The following is a 25,105-nucleotide window of genomic DNA, read 5'->3' on the forward strand; positions in this document are numbered from 1 at the left end:
TCTTCTCTCTGACAATGTACTTGTGCCAAAATAGCACCACCTAAAACCTGATTCACTACTATAATCCTCTACATTATCACTACTATCTGAGCTCTCTCTGACCTGCTCAATGCAACTGCCTATTGCCTACAAAACTCCAACAATTAACAATCTAATGTCATCTTCAGAGATCAAATTGTACATAATGATGGTGTGCAATGTTTGTGAACAACTTGTACTGTTAGGCTTATATTTATGTTCATGTACTGGGGCTGTATATATACTGTATATTGTGTTATTTCTTGTATGTGACTGTATATACTCTGTATGTTGCATTTCTTGTATGTATGTGGAGCTTTTCTCCCCAGGCCTCTACTGAAAATGGGGTCACCTTGGCCCAGTAGACTTTCCCAGTTAACAAATGCAATAAATAAAATAAAAATAAATAAATATGCTAAACTGAAGGGTATGCCATACAGTGTTCAAACTATGGTGCAAATACTGACACATCAGACACCCATTTGCTCAGTCAATGGGCATGCCATACACAACAGATCTTTCACTAGGAAACACAGCCACACATAAGTATGCCAAACAATATATTATAAGCAATAAAAGCAAAAACACTTGTATGCAAAACATCAACCTCACTATATGTGTAACAGATACACCAACCGGACTGTCATTTAGGTCGTGGAGTACATTTCAAAAACGGTATGCTGAAAAAAACATAGCTTAATGCTATATGATATTTCAACATTTCTGGATTTAAATTGCAATTTTATGCACAGCTATAGTGTAATTATTTCACTTATCTTACTGATGCATGATGGGTTTTCATTGATTCTAAGCAATATACATGGTAATGTGAAAAATACAGGCCTGTAACAATCAGATGCATTTTATTTAACAAAACAGAAAAAGTAATCAACATACCTCTGTCCATCCACTGCTCATCAAGCCTTAATGCATAGATCATGGTTTCTGGTCCTGTCTTCATCACCTGAAGAAAGAAAAGCGCAACTATGAATAATGTATTCCTCATAACAGCCATATACATTTTTCAAAACAGTCTCTAGATAATTTATTTCTAAAGAACAATAAATAATTACCATACACATTTTTCAAGGTTATGTACAGGTTTTAACATCTTTGAACACAGAAGATTGGAGCACATGAGACTAAAACCTGCAACTGTAATATACAGCCAAACTCTAACCTTGCCAACTACCTTCCTTGGTGGAGGGTGGATGGTCAACTAATATGGATCCTGGCTTAGGTTTTCAGAGAATCAACATGTCCTGGAAATGTAGCTAAATAGTTAACAAAAATGAATTCATGTCAGCCCCATGGTCAGGAACATTAGAAACATTTACAGTAATGGAAAACATTCATTCCTGTCAGTGGGACAGTGTCATGTATCATAGAGCTTCTGTTAACAGAACCATTAGAGTTGCTGTACATATGGAACACAGTAAGGTATGTGTGAGGACTAAAATGTTCCTTGGCAAAGTGTAGATCACAAAGCAAATACATACATCTTCCCTATCCTGCATTTCAGCTGTACATCTGTTTGAAATGAATGTAATAATTAATGATAGAGCAGAACTTGACAGCACTTTTAAAACTAATAGCCTATGGCAAAAAAACCTTTGTCACTCATACAACAGTCTGTAGCAAGCTTTACTAACCCTGCAGTTAAACTAACCCTGCAGTTAAAGGCTTTGTTAACAGCGCATTACAGACTATGGGCTTATTCACAGGAATTCAATGAATAACCGAGCTGCTCGTAACCATGCACAAAATGAACATGAAGTGCAATACGCCACTCTACACAAAATAAACATCAACATTAATAAGTGAAATATGCTTCTTGACACAGCTGTTATGGGTGAAAGTAAACCAGAAGAACAATTTCTTGATTAGTTTCCCCAGTGTGGATTGGAACCCACAGCACACCAAAATGTAGGCATGCTGGCCAATTTCCTTACAGGCCAAGCTAACATGCAGCACATGTTTCTTCTTAACAAACACGTACTTCTCATGTTTATTTGAATTCCTGCAGAGAACAGAAGAATACAAAAACATACAACACTTATAGGCCATTATACTGTAAAGAAATAACAGCTACCAACACATAACTGAAAATATGTGTAAGCAGTGGGATAGCCATTCCTTTTGGCTTAAATAAAGGACTGTAGTACAAATGTTCACTTTGTTAGGAAGAATGAATTAAGGAAGGTATGTATGAGTTTTTATTCAGACATACACTGCTATAGTAGGCGATACTGTCATACTGTAACAGATAACTATGAAATGTGCAGTCATCAGCAGCCTAGGTGCTCTAGGCGTCAGTGATGCATGAGGAAAGTGCATGTATGAAATTATGCTGTTATAAGTTGGAAAACAGATGTAGACTACAAAGTTCATAATTACATATATTATAAACATTAAATATCTAAACAGCATGGGAATCAGACCCATAGTTCTACAGAGAGGAGTTACTATAGCTACTTAATTATCCAGATGAGATAATTACCACAGCAGCTACTTAATGGTTATAAAAAACAACTGTCTGATATATATGAGACAGAGATATATCACTAATGCTCAGGTATACATAGTCATGCTTACTGTACGGATACATGGGCTATTCATTTACACTGGAGTGGAGCATCAAATGAGAGCCAGGCCAAGGAACTTAATGATGATCAACATCTGGAGCTGGATTGTGAGGGGGCACCAAGGACATACAGGGATCTACCGGATTGGAGTGTAGATTTGCCACCACTATAATGACCTGCATCAGAGTTATGCAAAGGAGCTTCATTGGAGAGTAGACATGGTGAGATAATAGCATCACTGACCACTCAGAAGAAATGTATACTAGCTTTGGCATGGTCAGTAGAAACCCTGGCCTCTACAGTACTGCAACAGTGCTGTAGTACAAGTAGGGTTCTGTATGCCCTGACTGTGCTTAGCTGACTGCAACATGGGAGAGGCAGGCCACTTTTGAACATCAGTGTCTATGCTCCAAGATCCACACACTTACACTATTGGCCCATCTGCTGCGGCCCCATGACTCACAATGGGACAGGCAAGTCTCAGTCATGCTCCTTCCCCTCAGCATGGTGTTGTCATCCCATCAGTCTCCTCTGTGGAGCAACCTGGGCCAAGTGTTTCTGTACGTGGTAGGGACAGAACAGACCATGGTGTGAGCCATCAGGCTGATCATCCTAGACTGTGTTAGAGTGAGTCCAACAGTTTAATAAACATAGCTGAATCCACATATTACATTACTTCATAAGTAGTTTACTGCAGTATTAAAAGTTCTGCGCTATGTCCTGTGTTGTTTCTCTTTTTTTATGTTATTACAGTATAGAGATAGGAATGTGTTGAACTGATCTGTTTCCCTTATTGTTTGCTTTACTATCTAAAGACTTTTTGGTCTAAATCTAATAGACTTACTGGGTTTATTAAGGAAATTACTTAGGGGAAAGACGTCTTAGACTATTCAATGTAGAATGAATGACTTGAATATTATCACACTTAACCACATGAAAGAACCAACACTTGATGTAATAGAAATATTAGAAAACAAGAAAATCAAGGCTGTGCATGGAGAAATAATTCCTAGACTGAAATGGAATGATTGTCACCATAGTAATGTTATCTTATTCAACAGTTGGCAAAGACATTATGCACAACTAATAATGTGTCTTTAGTAACATATTGGGGAGAGTTTATCTGGGATTATCATTGCTAGTGACCAGATACCTCTGAGTCAAAATGGATCAAGTTTAATCTATAGTCAACTATCTTCAGAGATGAAGATTTTTTTAAGACCATACAATTTCTTTCAAACTAGAATGACAGGAAGCAAAGACCTAATAACATTCTGAATCTATATTACTGTAATGCAATGAGCTTTGACAATAAATAGCATGAGCTACTTTTTGTTGCACAGCTTGAGATGTTTGACATTCTTGCAATTACAGAGGCTTGGGATACTATAAATCTAAATTTTTCTGGTAACATGAACACAGCATGCCTTTAGACCCTCAAAAATTGGTTTGGTGTATTAATATTGCCTAAAGATACATTATCATATAAATGAATACTTATTGTGTATGTATGTGTATATATATATATATATATATATATATATATATATATATATATATATATATATATATATATATATCCATGGCTGAATAACATGAGGCTAATGTTCCTCTAGAAAATCATCAGTGGACTCTAAAACTCATAAGGGATTTATTAAACTACTTGATTCTCAATTTGCTTATAATTTTGCCATTTTGATAAGTGACATGAATTATTCACAAATCAAGTCGTTGGACTGTTCATCAAACCAGAAACTTAAATCAGATTTTTAGATTGCCTATTGCAAATTGACCTGACTCAGTTAGTGAATATTCCTAGAAGAGGTAACCATTTACTTCATCTCTTAGTTACAGATTAAACATCACAAATCAATGAAGTCAAAGTGAGTCCACTTTTAAGTAACTCTGACCATTGTTCTATTATGCCAAGTATTTCACTAATTCCTAAACTATGAGCTAGGGTTATTAAATATGTTACATTTCATAAAACAGAGTTTAGAAACATAATAGAGAATGTAAACATAGCAAACTGACCTGGGCAGTCACACATGGAGGACAATAATCAATACTTGCTTTTGGAATCTATTTTCTGTGACCCTATGGAAAAAGTTTCTTCCAGGAAGGCATAAAAATTCCCTGCATTACCTTACTGGTGAGATATTGACTTGTGTAAACTATACAAATATAATTAAAAAAAATGAAATAAAAAAAAAATCAGAAATTAGGGATTAAACCCATTTCCAACATAAAAACAAAAATGAATCTAAAAATTAAAAAATTCAAGTGTCAGTTAAAAAAATAAGAAACATGAGTACAAAATTTATCATCTTCAGCAGCTAATGAAAACATTTTGTAAATAAATTGTCTCAAGTCACTACTAGTACCAATCTGTTCTTATAAATGTAAATATTATATCAGACCCTGACAGGATTGTAGAAGAGTTTAGTAAGTTTTTTTATTGAGCTAACACAAACCCTGAATATTCCTGCCACCTTTGAGTTAGCGACATCATAGGTTCTTAGGTTCATAGGTTCATACTAGGCTATCTGCCCTAGGGCATTTATAAGCCTAGCCAGAATGTGTTTGGCTTTCGCCACCCATTTTAAATTTATTTTGCTATGCCCTTTTTCGAGGTTAGTATACTGTGCCTCTGTCTAACAGTGACACAGAAGTGATACCTGGGGTAAACCTGCGATCTCCCATCCACTCATCAAGATTCCTCTTGAAGAGATTCAATGAGGGACTCTGCCTAACCTGGACTGGGATTTTATTCCAGAGTGAAGGGAGCCTCTGGGTTATGAAACTGTCCCTCCAGCATGTCCTATTTATTTCAGTGCTGAGGTTCAAGTCTCTCGAGCGTGTAGCTCGATGGGATTTAGATTTTCTGAGGTGCAGCATGTCCATTAATTCTGGGTTGGACATGGCTTTATAGGTCAGGCACAGATCGCCTCTGAACAGGCGGTATGCCACTGAGTAGAGCTGGAGTTTCTTTAACCGGGCAGCATATGGCATCTGTTTGAGCCCTTTGATCCTCTTGGTGAGGTACTTTTGGGGTCTTTCCAGTAGCTGCAGGTGTCTGGTAAGGTACATCCCAAAAGGGGCATTGTACTCAATTATGGGCCTGATGAGGGATGAGTAAAGAGGCTCGATGACCTCCCCTGATCTAGATGTGAATCCCTTCATGATTAGGTGGGCTATATAAAATGTTTTTCTAACCACTTTGGCCACGTGGTTGTCAAATGAGAGACTGCTATCAACTTGGGTCCCCAGGTCCCTAATTACTTCTTCTGTACTTAATGGATTACCACCTATGTGGTAATTTGTGGGCACTTTGTTTTTGCCAAAGGGGATGACTATACACTTTTTGGCATTTAGCTTGAGGCCATGGCTCTGGCACCAGTTGTCTGTTTCTATGAGGCCCTTTTGCAGGATGCTTGTGTTGGCTGGAGAGTCGATTATGGCACCCAGTTTGCAGTCATCTGCGAACTTGGTCAGCCACAGTCCTTCTGTGTTGGCCTGTACCTCCGAGAAATATATACCGAACAAGAGAGGTCTTAGGACTGAGCCTTGTGGGACACCACTTGTAACTGGTTTGGAGTCTGACATGGCTCCAGCAATTCGAACCATGTGGGTTCTGTCCTTGAGCCAGTTTGCAATCCATCTAGTGACATAGGGGTTTATATCTAAGCTGGTGAGCTTATCTATAATGCCAGAGTGGGGCACTGTATCGAAGGCCTTTGCGAGGTCCAGGTAGGCTGTGTGGACAACCTTCCCCCTGTCAATGGCCTTGGTGACTGTTTCAAAGAAATCAACCAGGTTTAAGAGGCAGGATCTGCCCTTAACAAAGCCGAACTGGGTAGGATCCAGTGTCTGTAGGTCCCCAATATCTTTATTTATGAGGTCCATGATGATCCTTTCCATAGCTTTGCAGACCAAGCTAGTCAGGCTTATGGGGCAATAGTTTCCAGGATCCGTTGAGGCACCACCTTTATGGAGAGGGACCACTGTTACTGTACGCCACTCTTTGGGCACATATCCTGTAGTAAGGCTGAGATTGAACAGTAGTTTTATGTTTGGGTTTAGCTCTTCTTGGAGTTCATGTAGATCGCAGCCCGGGACACCGTCTGGTCCCATTGATGCTGTGTTTTTTGCTTTGGAGAGGGCGGCTCTTATCTGAGCATCTGAGATGTCAGGGGGGAGGCACTCTGCTGGGATAGATATTTGCCCTTTTGGTGGGGAGGGGGGGGAGTTTGCGCTGAACCTGTCAGCTAGGATGTTGGCAATGTCTGTGGGTTCGGTGTATTTTTTGTCATTTTGGACTAATGCTGAGCATATCTGGGAATTACCACCCAGGTTCCTAACATAACTAAAGAAAGCCTTGTGATTATCCTTAGTGCCCTGTGCAATTTTTCTCTCAAAGCTGGCCTTAGACAATTTTGTGAGTGCGCGTAGTTTTTTGCTAATACTGATCAGTGATGCCTTCCCTTTTTGGGATTTTGCTCTATCATTTAGTAGCTTCCTCCTTCTATTGTATAGTTTGTTTATGGCTGGGGTCCACCAGACAGGATGTCTGCCTTTGGAGGATTGGGTCTTGGTTTTATTTGGGATTGCATGATCCATGCATTCCAGAAGGTGTTAATAGAATGTGTTTATAAAGTATTCTGCGGTCTGGGCCATATTTTCCACAGGCCCGGGGGCTTTGAAGGATTCCAACTCGGTTTTGAGGAGTGTGAAATTTTCTTTAGAGAAGTTTCTCACTGTGGTTTTCTGGGCAGGGGGTGGGGTCGGGATGTGAATATCCAGTGAGATTAGTTTATGGTCTGATCTTAGCAGTGAGGGATACACTTCTGGTCTGGAGCATAGAGTCCCCATGTTGTTGATGATTAGGTCCAGTATGTTTTCCCCTCTTGTGGGAGTGGTAACAAGTTGTTCCATAGCATTTGAGTTTATAAATTCTGGGAACCTTTGGGCTAGGGTGTTGGAGCTAGAGTAATGCTCCCAGTCTATGTTTGGGTAGTTGAAGTCGCCCAATATAATGGTGTTTGGAGAGACCTTCATATTTTCCAGTGTTCTCAGGATGGCCGAGTGGGGTTCCTGGGTTTGGGAGGGTGGTCTGTAGCAGGCTATAAACTGGAAGGCAGTTTTACCCACTGTTAGTTGCACATGGATAGTCTCTGATGCTTCGTGCTTTGCCACCAACCTGGAGGTGTGGGTATCTTTGATGAATATCGATACTCCCCCTCCTTTTGTGTACAAATGTGAAAATGTGTTCTGCCCCCTAATAAGTATTGATCTGACTTCTATGGCTCTAAAAACTAAACTGGTAATAAAACTTTCATGTGCCCAGATTATATTAAATTTTACTAGTAATTATAAGGATCTGGGAATATTTTTTTCCTTAGATATCTCATTTTCATCTCATGTAACTAGTATTAGGAAACATTAATGGGTCAAATGTTTAAATCTCTATTCTTACAAGATGAAGAACATTTATTACATCTATACAAAATGTACATTTGTCCTATTTTTCAATATTATACCATTTTTATATAATATGATCAGACTTGTATTACTTGAATTAATTCAAAGGAAATTCACAAAAAAGAATGTTTAATATTCATCTTATCATGAAATATATAAACTGAATTTATATTCACTTTATTTTAGACATACCAGGGGAAAAGTAATAAGTGCATATCAAATATTTCATAAAATATTAGAAGCTATTTATAACGTTTTTCTTTCTAGCAATATTAGGGGACACAGGTGTGATAATATCAACTTTACTTTCTCATCATGTAGAGCACATTTAAGAAGAAATGTTATAACATAAATTATTCCAAGACTTTATAACCGATATCGCACTGATATCATCCTACCTCCTAACAATGACTGCTTTACAAGAAACTTTGATTGTTGGATGAGAGATAATGTACCTGCTATTGAACTTAATAAGACAGTGTTCTTAGATGGTCTTTGGGTCCAAACACTGTAATAAACTTAGGAGAAACAAGTTCTGCTCAGCAGTTCTTCATTGACAGAACTGTGAACATACTCCTCATCAAACCCCTTTTTCTCCATTTTCTACACCGGGTTGGGGTGTTGCATCAATTGTTGCCATCTCTCTCTCTCTTGATTCAGTGCCAGTTTCCTGACTTCTTCAATAGTCATGCCTGACTTTCACAGCTCTTCTTTCATACAGTCCATCCATTTCTTTGCTGGATGCCCATGCTTCATCTTGCCTTCTTTCTCTCTATCACAAATCTTCTTCCCTTGATTGCCTATTGCTTTCCTGGGCATGTGCCCAAGCCACAGTGATCTGTTTTCCTTGACCTTATCTGTGGTTGGAGCTAAATGGGCTTCTGCTCTGATGCACTCATTTCTTTTTCTGTCCTGGAGTATGTATCCTAAGACCCATCTCAGATACTTCATCTCAATTGCCTCTTCTTCCTCTACTGCTCTGCTTTCACTTCCCAGATTTCTCTACCATACAGTAGTACTGCTTGCATCACTGTGTTTGTATACCTTAATTTTCAGTTTCTTTGGCATTTCTCCGTAAAGTACTACCCCTGACACTATGTGCCATTTGGCTGCAGCCCATCTTATTCTACATTTGACCTTCTAATTCAGAGTTCCCTTCTTCTCAACCACCCTTGTGAGAAACCTGAACCTGTTAAACTGATCCAATAGTTTTCTTTCTACCTCTCTTTTCAGCTTCTTCCAATTCGTCCACTTGCTGCCATTCTGTCTTATTTGTACTCAGTTTCATCACATATGCCCTCAGTTTTGCTTTCCATTACCTTATTATATGTTGATGTTCTTGTTCAAAGTCTACTTGCAATGCCATATCATCTGCAAACAGCAGCTGTGTTGATTTGTCCCCTCAAACCTGTATGTTAATGTAGTCCATCACTAATATGAATAGCAGTGGGCTCAGAGCTGTAAGCTGAGGCACAACCACTCCTACTGGGACCCCCCTCTGTTGAGTCCAAACACTGTTCATATTTGTGATATTAAATCCTTGAACATAGCCGGCTGTGATTCTACCAATGTTTCTGGGACTTTGAACCACTGCAGGACTGCCCAAATCAGTTAACTTGACATTTTTACTCATGTCTAGCATTTGCTCAACTATCTGTCTCACCACAAACATGGGGTCAGTTGTTTTACAACCTGATATGATTCCAAACTGCTCAAGTCCCATCTTACTTGCTACTACTCCACATTTTCATTTATCAATCGCTTTCCGTCACCACAATTCCAGCACCATTTCTAGACTGTCATACCACTAGGTCTTATACTCTGGATCCCAAGCCAAGTGGACTTGCAGAACTGCTCCTTCATCTTGCTTCCTGGATACACAGACTGTCCAGCCTCCTCCTTTCCAGCATGTCATCCACTTCCAAACTACATCCTGTAAGAGAATCTATAAAGAGTGTAACAATCCTTAGTTCATGTTTGGAATGTAGACTGGTTTTACATCCAGCTTTCCCTCAACACAGCAATCCCAGGTAATCTAAGATGAGCAACTTGACACAGGCTGACTAGTAGTTTATTGATTCAGGGCTCCTGAGCTTTATGGTGGGGATATACTAGCCAATGGATGGACACAGACCACTCCCACCATTAGCATGGGTCATTAACATAGGTCAGAGTAGGTCAGGTCCTCAACCCATTTTTCACTGTCAAATGCCCTGCCCATTTTTGGTGACATTAGTAAACATGACAAGATCACCTAAAGTCAATTTTTGCACCACAGAGTTGCTGTCCCTTACACATCATACCATCTGTAATCTGTTTTCTCCTAAACAGAGAATACCACAAACCACATTTGATGTCCTAAGTGGCTGGGCAATAGAACTTTTCCAACTTGATAGGCACCATCTAGAATCTGTGCTGCTGCCCATAATTCTATTCCTGGGTGAGTTTGAGGTTGAAAAACCCAGTATGTTTATGGGAGGTGAGAAGAACCCCACATAGAAAAGCACAGAACATGCAAACTCCACATTGCTCAGAGGTCAAGATTGAAATGTGTGCCTTGTAGAAAAAGATCATAACTAGGACATCTTTTTGACTTTGAACAAATTGTGATGTCCAAACTTTAAAACATCCACAGGAGAGAACAAAAGGTAAAGTCGTCCTAACATATCAGGGACATCTGGCTAAAATCAGGGTACTCAGCATAAATTATATTCCTTCATGAACAGCAGGGTGAGAGTTATAGAGAACAGCAGGACTGAGTTAAGTTTTGCTTTTACTTTATTACTGGGTTTTATACTTAAATTTACAATACACAGCTATTACTGCATCAGACAAAATATTTTCCTTACAACACAGAAACCATAATAACACTGCACTATCAGAAGATACTCCATATCTAAAACGATTTATGCAAAAACTGCATGCTGATAAAAATGGTATGGCAACCATATTTGCAAGATATATATTTAATAGCTTGTTACAATGTTACAACTAGTCAAAAAGAAACACTCAAAGTACAGTTGTGCAAGCTGAGCTTACCATAACAGTAGATTATCACTATTGCAGTAGCCTTAGCTATATGGGTTATATCCTGCCAAGGATATAAGAACTGGCTGGCTTCCAAAGTTTCAGGACACCTCCCACATGCCCAAACTGTCAAGCAACTCAGGATGAGCTGATTAAAAGACCCATTTAGTCACAAAGACCTTCAGAGATTTCCTGACAGAAGGTAGCGAGAGGCTGAGCCCTGAAAGTACAGGAACAACAACAAATAAATGTCTACACCCCGTCAGAGAAAACACATGCACAAAAAAAAAAAAAAACAATGGGGATGAAGGGAGGGGTTACTGCAGCCATGATCATTTTAGCATCTACTCTTATGGTAAGTTCAATTTACACAACTTTACTTTGTTCTTCATATTGATCACTGCTGCAATAGCCTTAGCTATATGGGTAGATTAGCATAGCTGACTATATTTAGGAGAAAGAAGGAGAAGGGTCCAGAAGCTACTGGAGAATTGTCCTACCAAAACTTGATCTATGCCTACAGAAGTAATCAAGCTTATAGTGCTTTGTATAAGTAGCAGCTTCTAGAATACTTCTAAACTCCAACCATTTCCAAAAAGCCATAGATGAAGCCAAGGCCCTGGTACAGTAGGCATTGACCCTGCCTGGAATAGATCTGACACAGTAAGTATAACAAAAGGTAATAGCTTTAGTTAACCATTTGGAAACAGTCTGTTTTGACATAGGTTTTCCCTTCTTCTTACCTTCACAAGAAACTAACAATAGATCCAAAGATCTCATAGATTTAGTTCTGTCAAGATAGTACCCGAGTTGTCTGTTGAAACCCAAGGTATGCACTATCCTTTCCCCCTCATTTTTCCATGAAGAAAAGAAAATGGGGAGATGGATAGTTTGGCTTTATCACTTTAGGCATAAGAAGGACTAGTTCTCAAGAAACTCTGTCCTTCTGCAAAATGAGGTAGGGCTAACTCAATACAAGAGCTTGCAACTGAAATACCCTTCTTGCAGAGATTAGAGCAACTAATAAAAATGTTCTCCAGAGAACCTCAAGTCAACCAGATTAGCTGGTTTAATTGGAGCAATTGTTAGCTTCTGTAGAATAAAATTAAAATCCCAAGGAGGGGCGACCAGTTTACTTGGAGGACTCTTATACAAAATCTCTTTCAAGAATATTTTGGCATGAGACTGCTTTGAAAGAGGAGGATCCCTGGGCAGACATGCTGAAATGACCAATAAATTAACCTTTACAGAGGAATGAAAGTCCATATGATAGTAACTCACAGAAATACTGTAAAACCAGAGAACAACTAGACCTATATGGGTGCTGGTTATGTTGTTGGCACTAGCTAGAAAACCTTTTCCATTTGCCAATATATGATTTTTTAGTAGCAGACTTTCTTGGCTCCATTAGTACCTGCTACACATCCTCAGAAAAGATGGATGAAAGGAACTAAGACCGTATCAGCCAGGTAGTCAGTTGAGGATGATTGATGTTAGGGTGCATTAGATATCCCTGTTCTTGTGTGAGTAAATCCACTCTGTGAGGAAACATGTGATAATTGCCTCTGGTCATTTCCAAAAGAAAGGACAACTATGGTTGCCTAGGCCAGAAGGGAGTCGGTACAATGATCTTGGGAGATTCCTTCTGAATCTTCAGATGCACATTTGATTTTAATGGAAAGGGTGAAAAAGCATACAGGAACATTACTGTCCAAAGAAAATAAAAGGCATCTGTCTTCCAGGGCTTCTTGCATGGAGTCCTGGAATAGAATTTTGCCAGTTGATTGTTCAGAGAGGAGGCAAAGAGGTCTACTTAAGGAACTCCCCATAGATGGATCAAATTTTAGGATAGCTGGTCTGCAATGGGGGAACAACATGGTGACCCTTGCTTGTTGATGTACCACATGACTGTAGAATTGTCTGTAACTATCTAAAGCGGTCCAAAGATGGTTCAAAAAGTTGAGTGCCTTGATCAGGTTAAGTATCTCCACAATATTTATATGCTTGCATCAGTCTTTGGTGTCCCACCCCCGCCTGTACTTTTAGCCCTCCTGAAACTACTCCCCAAGCAAAGTCAGAAGTGTCTGTGGTGACTGCTTTGGAGCAGGAATGGAGAAGGACACACCTGGATTTAAGGATATCTGCTGTCTCCACCAAAAAGCTTATCTTCTGATAAACTCCAGTAATGGAATCTGAAAAGATAAAGTGTGTTGGATTTGGGACCAAAGAGATATAAGATATCACAGTATCTTTCTCATGTGGAGTCTTGCCAGGGGTATCTTGAGAATCATAGATGCCATGAGACCCAAAATTCTGAGATATTCCCTCACAGTGACTGAAGTTTGACTAGAAGACTTTAGAAATACATTTAGATAAAGCTCTGTTTTTTTTTTCCTGTACAAGAAAATCTCTTTAAATGGTGGTGTCTAGTTGACATCCCAGAAATAATCCTGAGATTGGGAGTCATGAAATACTTTTGATTGTTCTCATGGAATCCCAGCTTGTGCAAGAGATCTCACATTCAAAACAGAGTCTCTTGACATACTGGAAAACACTCTGCAAGGATAAGCAAGTTATCTAAGTATGGAAAATGTGCATACCCTGTAGCCTGCAATGAGTTTTAACTGGAGCTAAACACTTTGTGAACAGCCTTGGTGCAGTGCATAGTCTGAAGTGTAAGGCAGAGAACTGATAATGTGATACAGAAACCCTTAAGAAATGCCTAAAACCTGGTTGAATAGGGTTGTGATCATAAGTATCTTTTAAGTCTAGTGTTACCAGGAAACTTGAAAGATGAACTAGAGGTAAAAGGTTGTGAAGTGGCATCATTTTGAATGTGGGCATTATCACAAACAGGTTTGAGAAACTGGTCTCTAAGTGTTTTTTTTTTTTTAGCACTAAGAGCATCCTTGAATAAAACCCCTTCCCCACCTCAGAGGGAGGAACTGGTTCTATCACTTCTTGGGGGACAGCATGTGATAAAGAATAGCTGGGAACAAAAGAGTCTGATCTACAGGATGAGGAATGACCCCCTGGAAAGGAGGAACTTCCTCCCTCTGCCATCTGTAACCTTGTGGAATGATTTTAAGAATACATTTGTCTGAAACAGTTGCCAAAGAGAAAAATGGAGATTCAGACTTTCTGGAAGAGAAGAGGGGCCAGGGTGAAAAGGGGCCCAAGGTCTCTTGAATAGTCCTTCAGACTTGTTGGGCTGTCTTTGGTTTTGGAAAGTTTGAGACTTCTTTTTTGAACCCCTTTACCACATCTTAAACATCTGTTTACCTGAATTCTGTTGAGACTGTTTATTTTGTTTTTTGTTTTGTTTTTTGCTGAAATTGAATGAGGAGAAATAAAATCCTTTGGACAATTTGGAAAGGGGGGGGGGCTGAAGAATCTTAGACATTACTTAGATCAGCTTGCTCCTGTCATCACACTTTTTGATCACATCTACAGCAGAGAGGCAAAACACTATCTCTTTCTAAGGAAGAATTTAAAATGCTATTTTTATATCATCCAAGAGTTTCTGAGAATGCAGCCAAGCAAAACCTCTTTAAACAGTACCAGCACCCACAGAAGTATCAGCAGACTCATACAAACACTGTTAACAATGAGTAGAGTTCCGTGTAAAAGAAGAAACTAAGTTATTTAAAGTAGAGTTTCTTCACAACTGCAGATAAAATGTTCCTCATACTTTCACAATATGGCAGAACATAATTTAACATGAGCCTGATAATTAGCAAACTCCAAAAAATGGTATACACACAAGCAAATAAAAACAACAAAAAGCCACACAGATGTGATGGGGTTTGAACAATTTGTTCCAGGGCATATGACTTAACAAAGTTAAGGAGCTTTTGTGCAACTGAGTTAGGGCTACAACAGGTTTCCCAGTTGATGGTAGGATAAATGAAATCCCCCATGATTAGAGTGTTTGGCAGTATTTGGATTGACTTTATTTTGGTTAAGTAGGCCTCAAGCGCATCATGATTCATGGAGGGGGATCTATAACTAGCTATGAAATGAATGGAGGTCTTAACCACAGTAATCTGAACTTGGAGTAACTCCATGGAGCTGTCCAGTCTGACTAGTTGGGAGGTGAATTTATCTCTAACATAGATAAAAACACCACCTCCTTTGGTTCTCATACCTTCATCTTGCAGTTTGAAGGTATAAAAGGCATTGTAGCCTTGCAAGGCTGGGATTCTTCCTTCCCAGTATTTTATATTGTCAAGACTATTGCGGTATTGAGAAAAGAATCCAAAAGAAGGAGGCAAATGTGAAACAAATATTCTTTCATTTCACAACAATGAGCACTTTCATCCTAATTACATGGACTTCATCAGAAAAAGCTGCCATTGTGCACACACTTTAAATACAAGACTGGATGAGAGCATTCAGTCAGACTTGTTATTTGAATCTAAAATTAATTTGTACAAAAATATTTTTGTCACTGTTGATAGGAGTATTAGTGATTTAAAAAAATAATAAGGAAAGAAAGTTAAACAGAGACAAGACAGAATATGAGAAGGGTCAGGCCTACCCCTCTCCCCATTTATAAAGGGTCTGGTAGTAAGTAATAGTACAGACAATGCTAGCAACATTAATTCTGATACCTACTTGGATGAAATAGATGACAACAATGAACTTGGAGATGTAGCTGACCATTTAGAGTACCCCCCTTTGAGGAGGTCCCAAAGGTTATTGAACAAAAGGAGGGGGAATTACAGACAATAACTACAACTACAAACTGGGCAGGATGGGGGGGTGAGATTTTAAAAGTTGTATATAATTCCAAGGCTGACTTTAAAATCTTTAACTATAGTGATGCCCCAGTCACCACTGAATGGGCTGACCTACTGTAGAAAGGATTGACCTCTGTCCCAATAAGAGGGGCTGATGTAGTGGAGATATTGTTACAACTGAAACTTTTTTGTAAGAAACTTGGACTTGCTTTTTTGTTTAGGGGGGAACAATCCTGATACACTTTTAGGCATGAGAAGACTCAGTACATTCATTCTACCTATACACACTGTGGTTGGTATTTTTGAAAAACTGTGTGAAAGTGACATCAGATTTATGAAAAAAGATGAAATATGCATGGGACCCATTCTAATCTTTCAAAATGGGAAGAAGAACTACTGAGTAGCATTAGTACAGACAAAAACATAACAGTGATGAAACCTGACAAGGGTGGGGAGATAGTTGTGATTAAATGATTATATCAGCAAAATGTTGTCTTTATTATATGCTGACACTTAGGCAGAAATTTTAAGGAACAAGTTAAATATAGTTGTGATTAAATGATTATATCAGCAAAATGTTGTCTTTATTATATGCTGACACTTGGGCAGAAATTTTAAGGAACAAGTTAAATATAGCTTACAAAAATATAAATTTGATGTCAGAGGACATGTTGTTGAACCAAGAGATTTCTCTTGATGAATATAATTTTTTTAAAGTCCCCTGCCATAAGATAGCCACCATATTCAGTATCCCAAAAGTTTATAAGGATTTAAAGAACCCTGCCTTACATCCCATTGTGGATGCAAAGGCATCCATCACACTTTCTTGGGCTAAGTATATTGACCAGAGTATCAAGGGGATACTAGATAAATTTGGTTATTTATACAATGACTCATGGGGTTTCTTTTTATCAAAAATATCTAAATAGGTTTATTCTGATGATCTTTGGTTTGTTACTATCAATATATGTAATATGTGTTCAGTTATTCCCCATCAAGAAGGACTGGAATTGTTTTTTTTTTTTAATTTCTGTAAGAAAACTCTAATTTAACTTTAGCTAATTTGTCCAAACTCAAGTCCTTCATAGAAGTGATCTTGGAAAATAATTTTCTAATTTTCAAAAATCAGTTGCTCAAACAGGCCCAAAAAGTGGCAATGGGGTAATATGTGCCCCTATTTTTGCCAATATTGTTCTTGCCCAATGGGAAAAACTTCATGTATTCAGTTCTAAATTTAACAGTTCTTGGGTTTTGTATGGTAGTTACTTGGACGATGTTATTAGTTTTTGTACAGATAACTTCAATAATCTGGATGAATTCTTCCAGTATCTAAATTCAACTATGAAAATGACAACCACCAACACTGTAACCACAAGAAAAGACACAGATGCCTGAACTTGGTCCCCAAAATTTGAATGGATAAGCACTTTTGTTGAGCTAAAGGCAATATTTCATTATTTACCCCCAATTTTAAAAATAGGGAACATTATTGGATTTTAAGTTTGGGAGCTGTTGAGTACCCCAGATTAAATGAAATGGCATCCATTGGATGTGTTTTAAAATTAAGAGTACAGGGTAGGTAAATAAATTGCTTATATGGTTCACAGAAGTTTACATAATATACAATGTCTTGATTGTCATGTGTAATTTATATTTTTTTCAGAATGTATTAATGTTTTTATTCTTGTGACTGAAGCTTTTTGACTTATGTGGAAGCATTGTTTTTATATTTGTTTTTTTATCTCTTTAAATGTTAAGTGAATGGAGTCATGTGATTGTTTTAGTATTTAAATGGGGTTGATGTAGTTTTGAAATTGATCTGATGAAGTCTTGCATTTAACTCAATGAAAGCGCTTATCCATTAAAATTTTGGGGACCAGGTCCAGGCATCCATGTCTTTTCATCTAAATTCAACTGCCAGTTTTTTAAGGTTCAAAATATAGGTCCAGGAACAAAAAGTAAATTATTTAGATGTGAGTATTTATAAGAACACACTACTGCAGATATTTGATTCAACCTTTTATAGAAAACCAACATACTCAAATTCCTTCCTTCATTATGAGAGTTGTCACCCTATACACCAAAAGGAATCCCTTGTAAAGGGACCGTATGCTAGGGTGGCAAGAATGGTCACAGATGACCAAGTATATGCAAAAGAATGTGAAAAAGTTCAAGGTATGTTAAAGAAGAGGGATTAGCCAGAATATTTTGTACAAAACATTATTTCAGAAGTGTCTAGAAAGAGGGAACAGGATATGTACAAACTGTTACTTGGGTCTGGTGAGGAACGTATTCCTGTTGGGCATCAGAAAAGATTGCAAGAACCAAAGGGAGAATTTTAAAGGTCCTTCATCCTTCCTTATAATTTACAGTTCAATCAGATACAGGGTATTGTGAGAAAAAAATGGAATTTATTCAAAGCTGACCAAGAATACTTAAACATTATAGGTGATAAGCCTTGTGTCGTTTCTAAAAAAATACATAAATTTTAAGCATTTTAAGAATTTACCCATTTAGAGAAAAGAGAAAGATGTATGGTATGGAAACTGATCTCAGTGTAAAATTATAGCAGAAGGGGAGAAATTCAAGATACCAAGACTGGGTTATGTTAGGTTAACAAAAAGATATTTTTGTTATTCAGATTGAGTGGTATACTTGACCAAGTGCAAATTATGTGATAGTTATTACATAGGGAAAACTAAGAGAGTGTTTAAGAATAGGATCTACCAGAACCAATATGGCATACATAAAGATAATGAAAAAAATTCACTTTGTAAACATGTAAACGCACACCATAGGCATTATTTTCAATATTGCGCTATTGATCTTGTTGACCTAGGTTCTAGAGATGGCCCAAGTGATGATTATTTACAGTACAAAGAATTTAAAGGGCATATTAAATGTAATGCCATGGAACCACCATGTTTAAATGAAAATGTTTCCCTAGCCAGCTTGTTGAGACTGAACTCTGCCTATTATTTGTAATTATTTTTAGCAAACTTAATCTTAATACAGGGACTTGAACAACTATTACCATAATAACAATATGAAATATGCTCTGTTTTATGCTGGATCTATTTCTCTGTTTTTATGGCTATGTGTTTATGTCAGTTTATTGCTGTTCAAGTACTTATGTCAGTCACATTCTGTCAGCTAAACTTGTTCAATTATTAAGTTTTTAGCATCTCAGTGTGCTATGCACACTAACAATAGGCAGTTTAGAGTTTTTACTTAAGAAGTATTTGGCTATACAAAAAAGATTGTATTTTTATGATTTAATTTAACAATGTGTATGGTTTACTTAGCATCTGTAAAGGGCTCTTTAAATTGCAGAGAGGGCTCACTAATAAACCAGCTTCTTTGTTAACTTGACATGTGACTTGTTACTTTGATTAAAAGAGTTGTGTGCACAATGGCAGTTTTTCCTGATGAAGTCCATGTGATTCAGATGAAAGAACTCATGGAATAAAAGAATCTTGGTTTCATTTCTGCCTTCTTCTTTTGGATTCTTAGTCGGATTACTTAATTTTTTGTTACTGGGCATTGAGAAAAACTATTTACCATCATGTTTATGCAATTAAAAAGGAACACAACATTTATTTATTTATTTATTTATTTTACATTTGTTGCCCGGGATAACCCGTCTGGGTGTGAGCCCATTTTGCAGCGGAGGTCCGGGGAGAAAAGCTCCAATAAAACAAGAACAACATTGACAGGTACAGTGTTGGTTTTACACAGAATTTAACAGAAATATCTAGAGACAATAAAGAAAGTACAATATACAATAGGCACTTTAGTGAAAAGGAGAAAGTTATTACAATATAGTAAAGTCATATATATCTATATATAGCTATATATATATATATATATATATATATATATATATATATATATATATATATATATTTTTTTTTTTTTTTTTTTTTTTTGAGGGCAGGGGTCCAACTTTAGTTGATCATTTGAGTATACTTTAATACATGTACATATGTATACCCTTTTATTATCAAACTATACTCTTATTGTAGGTAGCTTATAGGTGGTATTAACAAGTGGGAGTGGGGTATACATGGAGACTATAAAATTTAGGGGATGAAATTTGATGAGGGCTTATGTGGTATTAGCCTGGCTTGGTTAAGAGCAGAGCCAGTTGTTAATGAGATCGTTTTTGAGCAGAGTTGTTGGTAGCATTTAGGATGTGTTGAGGGATTGAGTTCCAAAGTTTAGAAATGTGGTGGGAGTATAGATCATCCCTGGCTTTGTTGTTGCTTTTAGATACTTGGAGGAGTGTTTTCTGTGAGGATCGGAGTTGTGGAGTGTTTGCCTGTGGTTTGAGTAATTGTTGTAGGGCTGGGGTTCTGTTTGGCTGGTATATTAGATGGTGAGTAAAGACAAGTTAGGTATAGGTTAGTTGTTGTGGGAATTCTAGCCAATTTATTTGTTGTAGGGCAGAGCTGTGGTGGGACCTATATGGGGAGCTAGTGGAGAACTTGGCTATTTTATTGTAGGCTGATTCAAGTTTGGTAAGGTAAGTTTTTTTAAGGTTTGTAAAGATGGGAGAATCATAGAGAACAGTAGATAACAGATGAGTCCTGGTAATGCTTAGTCTAGAATGGCTAGTTAGGAAAGGATTAATTTGGTAAAGAGAGTCTAGTTTGATGTGTGTTTTTTTAATGGTTTGAGAGAGGTGTGGGTCGAATTTTAATTTGCTATCAATTGTGACACCTAGTAATTGGTATGTGAGCTGGTGTTTATGATTGTGTTGTTGGAGGAGTGCATTTGAAAAGTGGCTGAGGTATTAGGTGTTTTGGTGGGGAGAAAAAGCATGAATTTGGTCTTGTTTGGGTTCAGTATGAGGTTAGTGTTAGTTAGCCAGGATTCTGCTTCTAGGAAGGATTGCTGTGTAATAGCCTGCAGTTGTGTTAGAGAGGGGCAGAGCATATTAGGGAAGAGTCATCTGCATACTGGATGGCAGAGGCGAGAGATGTGAATTTATGGAGTTGATTTGTGAAGATGGAAAAAGGTAGGGGGCCTAATATGGAGCCTTATGGAACTCCTATGTTAACGGGGAGCAAAGATGATAGCTCCTGTTGTCATCTAACAGCCTGCTGGCATTGGGTTAGATAGCCTTGGAACCAAGCTAGGGAAGAATGACTGATATGTAATGTGTCCAGTTCTGACAGCAGTTTTTGATGTGAAACTATGTTGAATGCCTTTGAGAGATCTAGAAAGATGGATGAGACATATCTGTTCTGATTTCTGTGTTCATTTATTGTGTTAGTAAAATTGAGGAGGGTGGTTGTGGTGCTGTGGTGGGGGTGAAAACCATGTTGTGTGTTTGATAGGAGGTTATTGGAGGGAAGGTAGTTTCGAAGCTGGAAGTGAATACATTTTTCTAGTATTTTAAAGAGAGGTGAAAGAATGGCAACGGGCCTGTAATTAGTAAGCTCAGCAGAGTTGCCACCTTTATGCAGTGGGGTGATATAGGAGACTTTCCAGATTAGTGGTACATGGTTCTCAGAGACAGAGTGGTTAATGAGGACAGAAATGGGGTAGGCTATGACTTCGGAGGCAGCATTGAGGAATTCTGATGTGAGGTTGCCAGCAGCTAGGCTGGTGGGCTTGAGCTTACTGAGTAGTTTTTTATGGTATGGGATGGGATGGGGTTAAAGGAGAAGGAGTTTACACCCTCATTGCTGGCTACAGGGTTGTAGTAGTGATGTTTTGGTCATAGTCAATAAGTGAGCGAATTGTGTTTATGAAAAAGGAATTGAATTGTGTTGCAATGTTATCATTTGATGCGAGTGTGGTAGGATTGGGGGTGGACGTACTACCAGGTTGCAGGAGTTTGTTTATAGTGGCCCAGAATTTTTTGGTGTGCAGTGATGTAGTAGGCATTTTTGTCAGCTTTTATCTGGGATTTGGCTTTATTCCTAAGTTGTTTGAAAAGTAGAAGGTTCTCATTGCTTTTGTTAGTTAGTCAATGTTCCCATGCCTTGTCCCTTTCTTTTAGTAGGTATTTGGTGTTGTTTCTAAGCCAGGGTGTGTGGTGGTGTTTTATTCTAGCTATTCTGCAGGGGGCTAGGCTGTTTAGGATATTGAGGAAGGTGGTGTTAAAGTGTTGAACAGCATCATCTAGTGGTAGTATTTTGAGGGGGGACCAGTTAATTTGTTGGAAGAGGGAGTTGAAAATGTGGGTATTACATTTTTTCTTGTTGCGGGTTAGCCTATAGACTACTTGTTTAGGTGGACTAAGATAGTTTCTGATTAGGTATGTGGGTAGGTGGTCACTTATGGTATTGGGGAGGCATCCTGCTAGAAGGGGTGTGTTATTTTTATTTGTGAGAGTCCAATCCAGGATGGACTGTCTGTTGAAGGTTTTGTCTGTTCTTGTGGGGTTTTGTATGAGCTGGGAGAAACCATATAGGTTTATGAAATTGGATGGATTATTGGAATTATAGGTGGACCAGTCAGTGTTGAGGTCACCCATAATTATGGTTTCTTGGTGGAAGGTTGTGGATAGCCAGTGAAGTATGTCTTCAGTTGTGCTAGTGTTATCTCCTGGAGGGATATAGATAGCCACTATGATTAGTGTTTTGTTCTTGCTGATATTCAGTTTGGTGATGAGTAATTCTGCATTGTTAGATGTAGGAAGTGTGGTATTGAGAACTTCTAGGGCTAGATTTTGTTTAAACATTATTGCTACACCTCCTCCATGTTTATTTTGATGATCGAGTCTATATATATTGAACCCTGGGGAAAGTATTTCATTGTTTTTGACATGTGGCTTAAGCCAAGTTTCAGTCAAAATGGTTATGTCCAGGGAATGTAAGTCAATTAATGCATGGAGGTCATGGATTTTGTTTCATATACGTCTTAAATTTATATTAAGGAACAGCAGGGAGTGTTTGGGGTGAAGGGGTATGGTGGAGTTGATTGAGGTGTAAGTGGTAGCTTGTTTATTGGTAGTCTTGGGGCCAGGGTTGGGGTGTATGTCACCAGTGAGTTTTAGTTTTGACAATATATGAAATAAAGTTGTTATAAGTTTGCTTAGTTGTTTGTGGTTTCTAAATAGTGGTTCATTTTTGTGTCTGGTTTGATGGTATTTAAGTGTGAGGTAGTCTATTTCTGTGTTGTTGTAGAGGTTGGGTGAAATTTGGGAGTTGTAGTGGTGGGTTATGGGCAGTGGAGAGTTGGTGATGGAGTTGGTGGAGTGGTCATAGTAGAAGTTAGTTAAATGATAAAGAAGGGCTAGTGTGAATAGATTGGTTGTGTGGACAGATAAGGTAGTAAATAGTGTTTGTTTTAGTGGATGTAATAATGTGTGTTTTAGTGAATGTAACATTATGTGCTTTATTAGTGTGCTGAGGTTGTTAGAGTGGGACTAACAGTGTGTGGTTATAGTGTGTTGTGAGATGGAGGAAGAGGTGATAGTTGTGAGTTAGTCGGTTTGTGGTAGAGCAGGGATTAAATCAGATAGAAGGGTGACTATGTGGGAGGTCAGAGCAGCTGAATGTGTAGGTGGATATGTGTTGTATTGTAATGATGGGGGAGGGGTACAGTGGAGACTGGCCTGTTTTGATTACAGGATGTGACAACTCTTAGATGTGTATGAAATAAAAGGGTTGCTTGTACTGATAGCATCAAAGTATTGATAGCATTTTGCAATGGTAAAAAGTGTAGGGATTGGTAAAAGGTTAATATATGCGTGCAAATGGATGGGTGTTGATTAGAATTAGTGTGGAAATGTGGGCTACTTTATAATTCAAAATTGTACAGGTGGTGATTGGTAGACACATGAGTGGGAGTGGTTAGGTTTAGATAAATTTGAGTGATTTAGGGGCGGGAGGAAATCGGGGCAGGGTAGAGGAGCGGAGTGAAGCCTGAGCGTAGCGAGGGCAGAACGGAGCGGGCAGAGCTAATTTCTATAACTGCACAGCAAGGAACAGTCACTTAGACTACCAGGTAGTGTGAAAAGTATCTATGCAGCTGACAATTTTGTAGACTTGGAATTCTTAGAGAAATAGAAACCTTATGCCAGGAGTGAGTATTGAGTGGCGGAAATATGGACAAGTGTATTGGGAAGGAGAAGACTGAGTAAACCAATGATTCCAAACTACAAAGTATTGAGTTTAGAAAGACCTCTGGTGGGGGATACCAGTAGTGTACACTCCCTGAATACATTCTAATGAAATTTACAGTCATAGAAGGGTTAAACCATTAACATACACTGTAATGTTCCTGTACTTAAACTGGCCACAGATTTTTGCAGATGCAGCTTGCTGGTAGAGAGCTGCTATAGGGATGCCTCACAGTGTTTGTATCAGCTGACAAACTGTAATGTTCCTGTACTTTAAGCAAACTGGCCACAGACTTTTGCAGATGCAGCTTGCTGGTAGAGAACTGCTATAGGGATGCAATTTCAGTATACAAACACTCTACTGTATGTAATGATTTTAAGAAATTTGCTTATACAGTCCTGGTGAAAGTCCCATTGACTATTGGTGGGGTGATTGCGAACTCCGTTATGAGCAGCATCAGCATTTTTGGCAACTACTTTTGAATGTAAGGGTTTATCCTGGAATAACTTACTTTATTTCCACTAAACCTGCACTTAAAGCTAAAGCTGCTAGTGTTTGATTATGTATTTATTTGACCACATATATTTTTTAAAATTCATACTACTTTTAAGTTTTTATTCTTAATTGTCAATTATTTCTTCTGTTTTTACTAGCTTCTTGACGCTATCTTTTTAACTTAAACTATTTCTGAGTTTCATTTGCAGTGTTGTGTGTACACACTTTTTTAAGCACTGTCAATTTGAGTTTTTCTCATTTTGGTGCCTTTTGGTCTTTAAATACATCCAGGATGTTGCTTTACTGTTTCTGAAGAAATTCCTGTATTCTTTGGAACTAAAGCGCTAAAAGAGTGTTAAAACTATTTGCTGTGACATCTCTCATGCATGTTATTGTTTTTATGAGCCTGATAATTTAAAATTCTGAAAATCAAAGTTGCAGAAGTATACAATTTTTCACATAACTTTTCCATACCTATCAATAATTTTCCTGTCCTTATCAGAAAGGGTAAGTTTGGAGTTAGCTAAGTGGTTAGCAGCAGTGAGGTCAACTACGTTTATAGCTTCTGGGTCAGGTTTGGGAATACTGTACATAGATTTAAAAGACATGGGAACTTTATACATCTTGTCCTTTTAGGGACAGCTATATGACTATCAGGAAAACTGCATGTAGTAAGACA

Source organism: Protopterus annectens, chromosome 2.part0 (genome assembly GCF_019279795.1).
Source record: "Protopterus annectens isolate FY-2018-M chromosome 2.part0, PAN1.0, whole genome shotgun sequence".
NCBI classification, from domain to species: domain Eukaryota; kingdom Metazoa; phylum Chordata; order Ceratodontiformes; family Protopteridae; genus Protopterus; species Protopterus annectens.